General features: G+C 47.9%; 1 protein-coding gene across 5 annotated transcripts in view; it reads right to left on the bottom strand.

The window, feature by feature from the left end:
* BOC (BOC cell adhesion associated, oncogene regulated) overlaps window positions 1–13242 on the bottom strand; it is a 44046-nt gene extending 30804 nt beyond the window's left edge. For 4 of the 5 annotated variants that reach the window (XM_042866680.1, XM_042866682.1, XM_042866681.1 and 1 more), the window contains exon 1: window positions 13093–13242. The gene's annotated coding sequence lies outside the window, so the exon portion shown is untranslated. The remainder of the gene's footprint in view (window positions 1–13092) is intronic. The other variant, XM_042866684.1, reaches the window with a different exon arrangement.
* Window positions 13243–13618: the final 376 nt, after the last annotated feature.

Below are 13618 nucleotides of genomic sequence, written 5' to 3'. Positions count from 1 at the left end.
CACAGCAGTCCTGTCTCCCTGTGGGGAAAATGCTGATTTTGTTTTTCAAATAGCAACCATACTGGTTCTGGATCCTCGCTGATAAAAAAACAGGCAGATTTCTCATCCACTCACTATAGCTTCCAGCAACTGGAACCTCAGGCTGCTGTTAGTATTCAGTCACAACAGTAGACTTTGTCTTGAGACTGTTCAGGTCACCTTGGCCACACAGCACAACACAGCCAGATTTTAGGACTATGACTTCAAAGCTTCCCTGCATGACGGAAGGGCTATGATAAAGGGTTAAAGCTAGTGTAACCTCAAAATCACTCTCTGCTTTCCAAAGCAAGAACATCTTTGGCAGGGTCCCCATCTGGGAAATGACATCCCTTCCCCCCTCACTTCCCCTTCTTCTCCCCCTGAACTCAGAACAAAGCATTACACTGCCCAACATGTTCCTCGGCTGGTTTCATCTTGGTCCAAATGCTGCTTGTGTTTTAACTCTTGCCAAAAAGAAATGCCTTAAAAAATAATATTAAAAAAAAAAGCATGTGTGGGGCAGGGAGGGAGGAAGCAGAGAGAGTAGAGGGAAGTCATTAAAACTGAATCTTGCTTAGCTACCAGCGGAGAAGAAAGGAAACAGTGGGGAGAGGAGATTTTTCTCTTGTGATATGTCACATCGTCTGGGAGCCAAAACCAACGGACCCACAGGAGACAAGATTTCTCTGCACAATCTTTCACCTGGGCTCAAACCAACTTACTTTGCCTTTCCAGACTATTGCATGCCACCCCACTATTATCAGAAGAAGCATCTTCTTCCTCAAAATACATTTTTCACTGCTGTCAGCTGTAGCTTTCCTGCATGGCAAGAAAACAGCATCCAGGGCTGATGGAGACCAAATGTTCTTCACTTCTGCTCATCCTGGGGGCCACACTTCAAGCATTCTGTCCCAGCACGGTACCTCTTCTCGCTGCAAGGCCAAACCACCCCCTGAGCTGTAAGACAGCCTGCAGCACAGCCAGTCTACCCACGTTAGCCCTTCTGCCTTCTTACTAAACATGGAGGCTTGGCCACGGAAAAGCCATAGGGAATCCTAGAGCAAATACAGCCTGCAGATGGCTTGTGCATGCTCTGCGGATAAGCTGGATGGGCCAAACGAAGAGCCTCAGACAGACTCTGTCTCCCAAACAGACACCCTCCAGCCAAAAATTAAAAAATACTCTAAAAAAATCACATCAGTTAAAGAAGCATTTAAAAGCAAAAAAAAAAAAAACAAAAAACAAAAAACCCCCCCGAAACCAAAAACAGTCCAGTTTAGAGAGTCTGCAAACGCTGAACCCGGAGACATGCAGAGGATGTTTTTTGTTCCCTCAGTACAAAAGCCCTCGGTTTCCCCTCCTCCTCATTCCCGCGTCTCCCCATCAGGGCTGTCAGAGACAGTTCAAGGCTACCCAGCAGCAGTAAGAAACCAGGCCTTGCTGCCCTGAGGGAGCAAGGGAGGGACAGCTAGAGAGTCCCAGCAGCCTGAACTTGTTTCCCCTGGAGGGTGACTAAAGGGGAGCCTCTGTGGCATCCTACATCCCACTGCTTGCTTGGTGCTTCCCTCTGGGGTTTGGCTTTCTCCACTGTGACTCTGGCTAGCAGGGCTGCGATGCCCCAGGACTTGCTGACACTGCAACTGGCAGCCCACAGCAGGTTGGAGAGGGAGAGAGATTAACTCCCTTTTTTTAAAGAATCTCATTACTGCTATACTTTTAAACACAGCTGATCCAAAATTTTTTTTTCAGTGAAACCATAAATAAATAAATACTTGAAGGAAAATTCCTGTGATCTGAAAACTTCACCTACTGGTCTAGACTTTGTCAAACGGCATTCTCTCTCTGCTACATGTAAGCCTTACGTACTCCCTTTTTCTCTAAGGATGAAATCCATTGAACTGTGGAAGGAAGTTTGAGATTTCACTGCCTTCACTGTTAGAGATTTTAACAACCAAGCACCCTCCTGGCCAGCATAGCAATCGGGTGCTTGTCCTTGTCTCATCTGTTGAGCTTCCATTTTTCTTGTTAAAGTGGTACTTTCCCTTAAAACCCAAAGATCCAGACACTGAAATCACTGAATCCAGACACATCCCACAGTCCCATTTGCAAAATATTTCTTTCCTTGCTCCTTGTGAGGGTACTACTTGGTGCCCTGGTCTGTCTATCTTTTGCAGATCATCCTACCTGTCATCAGCTCTCACTCCTCCAACCTTCTGAACTTGTTTCAGAGAGTAATCTATTTCTATAGCTGTGGAAAATATTCAAAACCATCACCTGTCATGACATCCTAAAGCATTAGGATCATCCTAAAGCAGTAAGAACTACAACAATACCCACCTCTTCCTATTAGCAATCTGTTAAGGAAAGCAGACACCCACTTCTGAAAAAGACCGAGAGGGGAGCCAGTTTCTCTCCTCCAGCCCCCTGAGTACCAGACACATATAAAACCCATATAGCAGTGTGCAAGACTTCTCTGCTACGTAAATAGTAAATAATGTCTTGGAGGTATCTTAAAAAAAAAAAAAAAAAAAAGAAAAAGCCTGCAGCCTGACCTTTGCACACAGAGCAATGGGAGATCTTGCCCCCAAAGGGCTGCCCTTCCATGGTACATCTCATCTGACCAGGCTGGAGCCCATTTAAACCTTGGGAAAGATGGCTTGCAGCTCAGGGCCTCTTCACCCAAATGCTAACCCACTTCGTGCAGCCCAAAAAAGGAAACAAATTCATGACCAAATTGCTTCCAATATTTTTTTTCCAAGCTATTGTTATGTGACTGCATTTGGAAGCAAGAGAGAAAAACAAATGCATGACTGTGGTCAGTGCCTGTTCTAGAATAGGGAAAAAACAAAACAAAACAAAAAAACCCAACAAAATCCAATCCTTGTTTTATATGCTTAGTGACTTTTGGAGAAAATTGTACCTAATGAAGAGAGCAGGGAGAAGCAGTGACACACCATAGCCAGCCACTGGACCATGAGGGGTTGACCATGGGAGATGCAGAACAGATGGCAGCCTACCATCCTCTTATGAAAGTATACAGTGCAACACAAGAAATTCTTAAAAGACAGCAAACCTGGTATGTGCTCAGTTCTTTACTGGGAAAACAAAACAGCAACAGAAAGATGACTTTTTGGGTTTTTCAAAGATCCTTACATTACCTGTCCAGTAAAGGAAAAACAAGGAACATTTGATTCTCTTATTTTACAGAGACTCTTTTAATATAACATTAGTAGGTACTCTCCAAAACTACAATAAAAAGACATCCTTTGCCTCAAGGAATGTATCCCTAATTGCTTACAGAGACTGTCAACGCTTCCTTTGAGATGGGAAGTCTGTGACTGTCCCAGAGCACCAAATACCCCTAGAAAAAAACTTTCACTGTTCTGTGCAACTGTAGAGCAGCTCAATCAGTACCTACCCCAATACGATCCCCTCCAAATTATGTTAAATACTGTCAGCTGGCTATGGACCACACAGACAATACTAGAAGTGGAAAGGAATAAGGACTTTGTCCCACCCTCTGAAGCAACTGGGAAAACTCACCTGCATGGGGGAAATCCAACCTCAGAAACACCAATATCGACCATTTATTAACTCGAGCATCTGCCATACTTTATCCTGGAACGGGTGAAGGAAAGTATTCTGGTATAGTCTCATCTCCAACATGCTTCAGGAGTTAACAGTCTCTCACGAAAGACATAAGCTATATAAGCACAAACTGTAACAATGGGCTAAAAAGCAGCTTCCAGAATTCCCTCTACAAGCCTAATAGGGAAACAATGACCATTTCCCTCTGTGCTTCTCAGCTTCTCACCAGCTGAAGCCTGTCTGTTTTCCAGCCCCCCTCGCTTGGCCGATAACAAACATCTGGTAGGAGCATCTTCCCTCATGTGAGAGGGAAACTGACCCATCGCAGCATCTGGAGCTCGGTACCTCAGAAAAGCCCTGGAGAGCCTCTGCTATAAAACCCACAGGGGAACCTCTGCCTGTTTTATCTATTGACTGCAGAAGTGCTACATGGAAAATAAGGCTTTTTTTTGCAGCCCCCAAGTAAGGGCCTCTGTAGTTAAGACGTTCATAAACAGCACACAAGGAGCCTGTGGTGGAGGCAATCTCCCGAAGTCACTCTAGCTGTACCTTTCTAAGGATCTTTATTTTAGATTTCCCAGCCCTTCTCTACACCAGCTTTTACTTGTCCATCAGCTCAGTAGAAAGCCCTCAAAGCCCTGGGCTGCAGGCTCCCAGATGAGGCTGCTTCACTGTAGCTCACTGACATCCCCTGTGCTCTCTCACTGTGCCGGTGGCACTCTCCTTGCAGATGCTGGCACCCCACTGCATGCTGCAGGCACGTCTGTAGCCCTCACTAAGCTGCCTCCCCAGCCACCTCTAAGGACACAAACTCCTCTGAACCCACCAAATATCACAAGATCAGAAACCTTGGTGGAGATCCATCTCTATGAACCTCTAAGCCCTGATCTGCCAGACAAGGGTGAGCAGTGGAAGCAGAGAGGTGGCTCTACTTTGCAGAGAGGCTGGTTCGCCTCCAAAACAACCTGCAGGGAGGCTGCAGCCCTGCCTGCCTGGGCAAGGGTTCCCAGAACCCGCTCCAACATGCCAGAGCCCTGCTCGCTCTGGGTCGGCTAGGGCTGGGAGCCTTGCTCCAGCAGCAGGGAGGCACTGCCAGCGGCTCCTGTGTGCCCTCCCCAAAACAAGTAAGGACAGGGGCCTTTGAGATTTCACCCAACAAGACTACCTCAGCCCTGGCACAGGGACCTCAGGCAGAAGAGGGGAAATTAAAGACCAAAAATTGGGAATGAGGGAGGTGTGAGGGCCCAGTTGCGGCCCCTATATCCTTTAGGAGGCAGCGCGCATGCAGGGAATGGGTGCAGGACCCACTGTAATCCCATTCTCCCTCCCCACTGCAGAATTGAGAAGGATGTGGATGCTGGAAGAAGATATTTTCACTAAGAATGAAGACAGATAGGTGCCACAACACATTTTTTCGACACCTTCCCCATCCCCCAGACTGCCAATCCAGTGAACAGAAACTATGTCTGTGCCTCCTCACAGTCCTTAATGCACAAGGAGCAAACTGGTACCAAAAAACAACAAAGAAAACTTTCTGTCTATGCAGCTGTCTGGCATCTCCCATTACCCTCCTGCTTCAAAGGCACTTACTGAGCCACAGATGAACCATGAGGGCCCAAATACTGCATCAGTGATCTCTCCTGCAATTAAATTACTTTGCTTGCAGAAGGCAGAATGAAACCCACTTGCAAAACAGAGGAATCCTGCTTCAAATGGGCTCTCCACAGAGCAGGGGAAGGAGTCATCTCCTGCACCCAGCCAGAGCCTTTGGCAATATGATGCCATTAAAACATTCCAAAGCATTCCTCCATGCTAGAAGCCTCTGACTGCAGCTGAGACTTTTGCTCACACACAGCAGGACATAGCCACGAGCAGCCCTCCAAGAGGGTTTGCCTACAGCTCTTCACAAACACACAGGTGCCAGAGGAGAATAAATATGCATCCCCACCTGCTCCCTAAAACTTAGCACTGCAAGTCAGCCATGACAGTGAGGGGGGAAGCAGTCCAATCCTCTTTTGAGAGATAGTTCCCCATTTCCCCATCCAGACAGGCTCTGCTGTCCCACAAGCAGTTGGTTAGCATTTGGGCAGTCCTGTACATCCTCATCCTCGTCTTGGGTACCAAGAGCCAGTGCCTCCAGAGTACGGTCCCAGAACCCCAAGAAAGAAGGTACACAGCATTTATGTAATTAGATCATTTTGCTTGCAGTGTGCACGTTTACTACACTGGCTCTTTGCTCTCCCAACTGTCTTTCAAAGCACCAGGCCATGGCTGATAACCAGCTGACAAGGAGAACTCAAGGCAGAACTGGCTCCTTCCTTCCCTTTCCCTTTAGCCATGCACTACTACAGCTCTCTGTAGCAGCAAGACACTACCAACCCCAAGAGCCCAATGTGGGGCTACCAGGAAACATGGGGCCTGCATTAATCTCCAGCCCTGACACGCTGAGTGATTCCAAGGCACACATGAACTTTTTCATGCTTTACTTTCATTTCTCACCCTCCATTTGTCTTGCTGTCTTGAGTGAAGATATAGGAACTGTCTCCCATTACAGGCCAGCAGTGTCTAGCATAGCTGAGTCCTAATCTTGGTTAAACCTTTAGACCACTATGCGATATGGTGGGGAGGGGAAGAAAGCATGGCAGGTCTTCCTCAGGCCTTCACCCAGAGAGGCAATGTTAAGAAAACTCTACTTATCTTCAATGCTTAAGCTATGCAAAAACTGGGTTATACTCAAATTTTTGTGGCTGCTGAAATTTTTGCTTGTTTTCTTGGTCACTAGATTGGGAAATTTTTGTTAAGATGGTTCTTTGAAGTGGCTTGAAGGTCTGAAGTTATCCCAGGGGTCAGACTGTAGAGCAGAGTGCAAGTGAGGTGATCAGACATCAACACTAAATATGACTTGCCACTTTGCTCTTGACGTTGTCTTCTTCATGCTTGTTTCTCCTCCCCAAATCTGCAGTCAAGGAAATCACAAGGAAAACCCAGTTTTAGCAAGTACTTTGCTGCCTATTTTAGTGCCTTTTGTAAAAAGTTGACTTGCTTGCTCAGAAGTCAGCAGACCTCATGGGGCAATCAGTGGGGCTCCACAGGTTGTATTGTATATTTGTGTACCATGCGAGTGCAGCTAGCACTCACTGATAGATTGCTGCCTGCCTCACAGGGTTGGCTGGTCTTCATCACATAGCCTCATATGTTAGTACTGACTCCCCTCCTTCTCTAGCATCTTTGATCCCACCAAGCTAACATGCCAAATGGTTGTAGAGCACAGCCAACCATCAGCTTGAGGCCTCTACCCTCGTATCTGAAGAACTTTTGAAGTAAAGATTACATTTCCATGTGAGAGTAGGTGTTTGGGAATGATTTGTACAGCTGCTACATGGTGACAGTGGGACCATCCCACAGATGTGCCAACAGTGACCTTGTATTTAAAAGCAAGGGGAGAGCTGTCGAGTCCCTCAATGCACACATCTCAGTAAGTATAATTAAGTCATCCCAGGTGCTTTTGAAAAATCCCACCCAGCATGTTTTTGAAAACCTCTCCTTTTACTGTGATTCAAACCCACCTCTCCAGACTGACAAAGCTTGGGCTTGTTAAACAAGCAGCATTCATTGGGAAAATAAAATAAAAAATCATATTCCCATCATCTTAGGTTCAAGGGGCCCAAAGGAATCACTTGCTGACAGTGCCAGGCTCTGGAGAAGTGGGGCCAGCTCACCCCTTCTACCACCCACGGCTGAGGAACGTGCAGGCAAGCACTGCCCTCCTGCCCCAGAGGGGGCTGCTATCCAGCAGAGGGCTGGAGAAGCGAGAAGGCTTCTCCACGTCAGCTGCAGCTTGGGGAACAACTTGGAACAGAAGGCACTAGATGAAGTAAATTATTATTCAGCATCCAGAACTCCATTGGCTTCCAAATAATTGTCTATTTGTGTGCGTGCATGCACAAGAATCCTCGTTCCATGGTCTCTGCCAGCATATTCCCAGTGCTGTCACTCTTGGGGGACAAGGCCCATACTTGTATTCAATCTTGGCATTGGATCTCAAACACTAAAGTTTCAGATTTTGTTTTAAAAAACATTTTCTCTGGCAACTGGGCTGTTAATGGATTATGTTTTTGCTCTTGCCTCCTCCCCACCTTTAAAACCTTGGCACCGAAGGACTTCTTTGAAGATAAGGCCAAATTTGCAATTTAAGGGGTGGAACTTCATAAGGCTAGATGTGAAAGGATGGAGAGGAGGGGGAAAGAAAAAAAAACAGGAGGCACTTTTCTCGTTGAGATATACACTGTACAGTACATAAGATTACAATGGCTCCTCTGTACCACTGCTGGCTGGAGTAATAAATTCACTGCAGCTGCAGTGCTACTACCTACGCTAGACTCCCCAGGGGTCAAGCTCAGAGAGCAGCTTGACACCAAGCCTACCCTCCCGACCAAAACCAGAGCCCACATCCACCCTGCATACATGGATGGATATCCCCAGAGGTGACCGCAAAGCCTCCTATTGGGCTACCAACACCACAGGAGGTTCTCTGCTGAAACCAACAGTGGTCCTAACCAGAGAGCTTTCTCAGCAGCCAGCAAAACCATGGTGTCTCTGCATCTCTAAGTAGATCTACCCTCAGCACCACCAGGAGGCAGGGAAGTGCCACTCACAGGTTCTGCAGGTGGAGAGCTGAGGCAAAGAGCAATTTGCCCCAACGTGGGCAAAAGTTTGCAAGGCAGAGAGCAGAACCTAGCTCTCTTCACCAGCAAAAGCATGGCTAAGCAAGGTGGCTGCTCTACCTACGTGTAGCAGAATAATCATAGTGACATTACCAGAGGCATGTGCCTTTTTCACATAAATGCTGTTTTTCAGGCCAGCGTATCCACATTTGAGGTTTACTTCTTAAATACTACTTCTGTAGGTTTATACCTGTGTGAGTTTTCTTAATACACTCAACATAGTGATCCACAGGGCTCTGCCTAATCTATCTTTTTCAGAGCTGAAGATACAGCACTAACAGGGATTTTCACACCCTTTCCCTCTCCGCTCCTCTGATTACAAGAAAACAACACAGGAGAGAGGCTCAATGCACACTCTTTAGACACACAAGCTTGTTCAGATTCACTGACATTGAAGCCAGTGAGTACCTCCTTGTATTTGGTAGGGCTGTAGGACCATGGCTCTGCGTAATGGTAGGATTTGCTGCCTAATCTTATAGACTCTGCTGAAAAAAAATGGCATTGCCACCATAGGGCTTGGGACATACTGCCTATGTCACAGAAGCTCACAACAAGTGACTAGTTTCCAAGCCACCATCTGGCTTTTACAGACACAGAGAGCCCACAGCCCCAGAACCCTGTGATCTCAACAAGAGTGGGTTTTCACAGGGGCAACGTGCTGCTGCATGGTTTGGACTTGGCCCAGCCAGCCTCCAACCCACTGCCATGGACACAAGGTGCAGTCGCACTCCTCACATCTATAGAGGGGGCTTAGGGGAGGCTTTGGCCACGGGTCAGCAGCTTCCCCAGAGCAGCCAAGCTGAAAGCAAGGGTAAAGTTTGGCTCTCACCTCTGTGCTGGCATGCTGCCCACAGAGAGGGTGAAGAAGCTTGAGCACGTCCCACACGCTCCCTGAAGCACATTTTCCTCCACGGGTCCCACCAGAGCCAAAATAAATTGGCTCTGGCTCTTACTGGAGCACTCTTGCAAGGCAGGAGAGCAGCCCCGAGAGCCCCTCTCAGCACAGAGCCTCACTGCGCCAGGTGCTCTGCTAACAGCTCCATCGGGGCCAGCTGAGTTCCTAAGCCCGTTTGGCCTTTTTCAGGGACGAAAAGAGGCCATTCAATAGAAGGAGCATGCAGGCTCCTCAAGGCAGTGGTCTGTTCCTTGTTTGTGTACAAAACCCTTCAGAACCATGTGAGTGCTATGGGCTTTTCCCCACAACAACAGCTCTCTGAGCTCCTCAGCCAGCTTGCTCCCACTGTACTCACACCATTTTTGTCTCCACTTTCCACCAACACTCCTGCAGCTGTGTTGCTGGAGCCCGAGCTCCTACGGAGGGAAGATTTTAAGAACTCTGAAGCACAAATATGCACACAAAGCAAATTTTAAAAGCTTCCCATCCTGCAAGCGCTGCCTCCAGAAATGAAGCTCTGAGCGCTGCGTTCAGCCAACGAAGCAACGGAAACAATGCCGTATGATTCAGGGCCAAGAAGGATGAAACCAAAGAGCAGGAAATAAGAAAAAGACGTTAGAGATGCATTTTGTCAGACAGTCACCCAAAACACATTTAGAAAAATGGAAAGTTGTCTTCACCAGGACCTGCAACTCCTTTATTTCCTACTCTCCTCAAACTGTCCTTGTGGCACAGGCACTGTAAGAAGCCACAACCTTTTAAGCTGGGACTGACCACAAGAGCACCAGAGTACACAACAGCAGGTTTCTCCCTCAGGATGTTTTCAGTCTAACCAGAAACAGGAAGTCTGCAGAGGTTTTGCAAGAGAGCTTCTGCACTGTGGGACACCCCATCCCAACAGCAGACTCTGCAGCATAGAGTTTTTGGCCTAGAAGGCAATGGTTTGAACCAAGAGATCTGCAATTCGTGGTCCACAACATGCCAGCAGTAATGCACCAAAACATCACTGTACATAAAAGAAGTCCAAGGCAATTGTTCTCCACTTTCCCTAGGCATTCAATATCAGGCATTAGAATGACCAATCTACCATTATTCTACCAAGAAACTTCTGTTAAGCCAGAGCTACGCTGGTCTGCTGCTGCTCCAGTTTCTTGTGGGCTGAGTCACTGAGGCTGACTGAGCTGGAGCTCTGCTCTGAGAGACATGAGGGCTGGTGCTGCTGACTGGCATGATGGTTCCAACGACTGCCCCACCTCAGCTCTCACCCCATCTGCACCATTTTTTGTGATAGGGGACTGAGGCATGGGGCTACAAAGGAAGTTGTTTAAGCTTGTGCAATGCACACACATTGCCTGTGGGCAGTCCAAGCATCTCGACATTTAAACCTCATCCACCTGAAGAGTGTCCATCTGCCTCTATTGCTCACCAGCCCAGGCAGAAGAAGTAACAGGGATTTGTCACGTAGGGTCACAGCCTGTGCTTGTGAGGACACACAATTAGGGAAGAGGCCAGGAAGCACTGACAGGTGGATTTGTTGGCATTTTAATCAAGTGTAGTCATCCAACAATGAAGAGAAACTACAAAAATTTAGATCTGCTCTTCACAAAGGAAAAGCAAGCATTCCCTCCGATCTCTGGGTAAGATGGGAACCATGCAGGCTACTTACTTTCCTGACCCCACCTGCATGCTCTGTGCTGGACAGGAGGCTCCACCAGCTTACAAAGAGCTGTTAGTTCAAGAAGTGAGAGGGCAATAATTCACCTGTCTTCTGAAAAAGCGCAGTTCTGAGCTGTTCAGTCTTATACCCAAAAGGCTGGAAAACCTCAGCAGACATGGGGCGCTCAGTCTCACCCTGCAGTAGTTCAGAGCCTCTCGCTCTATTTTGTAGCACATACATTCACCTGTAAAATTTCTTCTTTGTGCAAAGCAGAGATGTGTGTGGATTCAGCTACTTGTGCTGGGATTTCTCTCAAAGAATGGTCCTATGTGCATGCATGTGTATTAGAAAAGGAGAAAACAGGACTTATTTGCCAAATCTGCAAGGACCTTTGCACACCCTTCAGATGAACCTGCTTCATTTTTCCCTAATGGGAACTACACCAGCAGGGAGGACTGCTGACTCCAGCCCTCACAGCAAACACTTATTGAGATCTTGTCTGTGTTGTACACAACAGGTAAAAGTCCTGCAATCGTATCTGGGGAATGGGTGTTTTAGAAAAGTACATAGAACAAAACTCTGTTTATTTGTTAGAGAGTATCACGCACTCAGTGGGGAGCTCACAGCTTTCCCTAATTGTGCTATTTACATTAGCAGGTCCCAAGATGACTCCTATTAGCAAAGGAAGTTATTTCACCTTCATTTCTTTTGGTCACTTAAAATAAACAGCACAAATCGTCCTTGCAAACCTGTGAAATGTTTCTGCTTGAAATCGTCCCCAGAGCCATAGACCTCAATATCCAACCCATTAAAAAAAGGTCTTGTCCATGTATGTGTGTAGACATGCATATATGTTTAAGAGCCTTCCACTAAACGTAGGCACATCGAGGCAGTTACTTCAAAACAGAAGAAAACCAGGTTAAAATCCTACTTGTAAAAGCACCCACATCCTCCTAATGTTTTCAGTGATTATTTTTTAGCACATGGGAAAAGAAATTTAATGACAGATTGCAAATGCATTTATCAAAAAGATAACATAGTAGCGATGTAGAAGTTAGAACTGGACACCAAGAAAATTTAACAGCTTAGGACACGCCTGGAATTACAGGCGGGCGCGCAGCGTGTGTGGAAGCCTGTTATCCCACTTGCATAACGCTGCAGAGAGGTCAAGAGAGTTTCTTTAAAACAAACAAGAACAACAAAAAAAAAACCTTTAATAGACCTGAACTGTCTTTCCCACAACACCAGTGAAATCACACTCAGGGTACCTGAATTAGTTGAGGAAGTGCTCAAAGACACAGGATTTCTATTAAATATCTTTTGCCCGCTGGGGCTATTGGGAAAAGCCTATTGCAACTTTTCAAAGTAAGCATCAGTATTTGTGGGGGGATTTTAGAAAGTTTCATTTGGACACAGCTACCAATCCCTACTCATCCCACTTTGCCCCCAGCACACTTTCCATTTGCAGTCACCACCAAGAGGACCTGCCAAAGTTAGAGCCCAAGTGGCCAGGAGGCACATAGGCACAAGTCCCTCAGCATCCCGCCACAGAGCAGATAATCTCCACCCCAAACCCAAATCGCACCAGAGTTAAAAAGCTACAATTGCACAAGAAAAGGACAGAAACTGTGCTCGCTGATTACCCACCCATGCTTTTCTCTGCATCAGCAGCACAACCCCTTCACACAGCACGCACCAAAATGACTCTGCTGAGTCTTGTCTGCAAACTCCCATCTGCTTTTGACAAGAGCTGAAGCAACACGGCTTTTTGCACAGCTTTTCCCTCTCCCCCTCTCCACCACACGCTCCATGACCAGTTGATGGTAGGGACGAGGCGACATTGCAGACCCAGCTTTTGGGGAAGGTTAAGCAAAGTGCCAGTGCACCACGGCGCGTACACGCTCTGGGCCCACCATTAAAGCCGCTTGGCCGAGGAGGAAGGTCTGGGAGGGGATGACCCGCTCCACAGACCCACCTGCACCACCACAACCCTCTGCCCCACATGGCAGGGGCTGGCAGGATGTCGCTCCTCTCTTGTCAGCTCCTTGGCGCGTCCGCTGACCCCTTCCCAGCATCCCGACAGCAACTTCCCCAACTCCAGCACAGAGCTTCACCACCACCACCACTGAGGCGTGAGGAGGGGGGAAGCCCCGTGCCCCACGGCCGCCCCAGCAGCCGCCCCCCAGCCCACTCCCCTCCACTTCACTCACCGGGGGCTCGGGCCCAGCAGACGGGGGAGGGGGGAACGCGGCCGTGCCCGAAACGGAGGGAAGCAACAAAGAGGCTTAACTCCAGGAGCTGGGAACTTCCAGGCCGGATCTGCGGGGAATTCAGCACACACAGAGAGAGAGAGAGAGAGAGAAAGAGAGAGAGAAATAATAATAATAACGAGAAAAAAAGAAAAAGAGAAAAGAGAGAGAAAGGAAAAAGCCTGATCTGGGAAGAAGGGGAGAGGAAGGTGGGGGCCCTGGACTTGGGGTGCCGGCGGAGTTTTGCGCTGGTTATATGCAGAGCGGAGGCGCGGCGGGGAGAGCAGCGCGGGCGGAGGAGGAGGAGGAGAAGAAAGAGGAGGAGGAGGAGGAGGAGGAGGAGGAGGGAAGGGGAGCTGGGGCACGGGGAGCCAGACCCTCCATACGGGTGACAGCTTTTGGATGACTGAACTCCCAAACAATTCCCTGCTCCAGCTACTCCTGCTCCTGAGCGTCCTCCCCTCCCCCTGAGGAGGAGGGAAGAAGA

Source organism: Lagopus leucura, unplaced genomic scaffold (genome assembly GCF_019238085.1).
Source record: "Lagopus leucura isolate 7727_CA_CO unplaced genomic scaffold, USGS_WTPT01 Super-Scaffold_100001, whole genome shotgun sequence".
Taxonomy (NCBI): domain Eukaryota; kingdom Metazoa; phylum Chordata; class Aves; order Galliformes; family Phasianidae; genus Lagopus; species Lagopus leucura.
The sequence above is the reverse complement of the archived record's forward strand: the minus strand, read 5'-3'. Positions and strand labels throughout refer to the sequence as shown.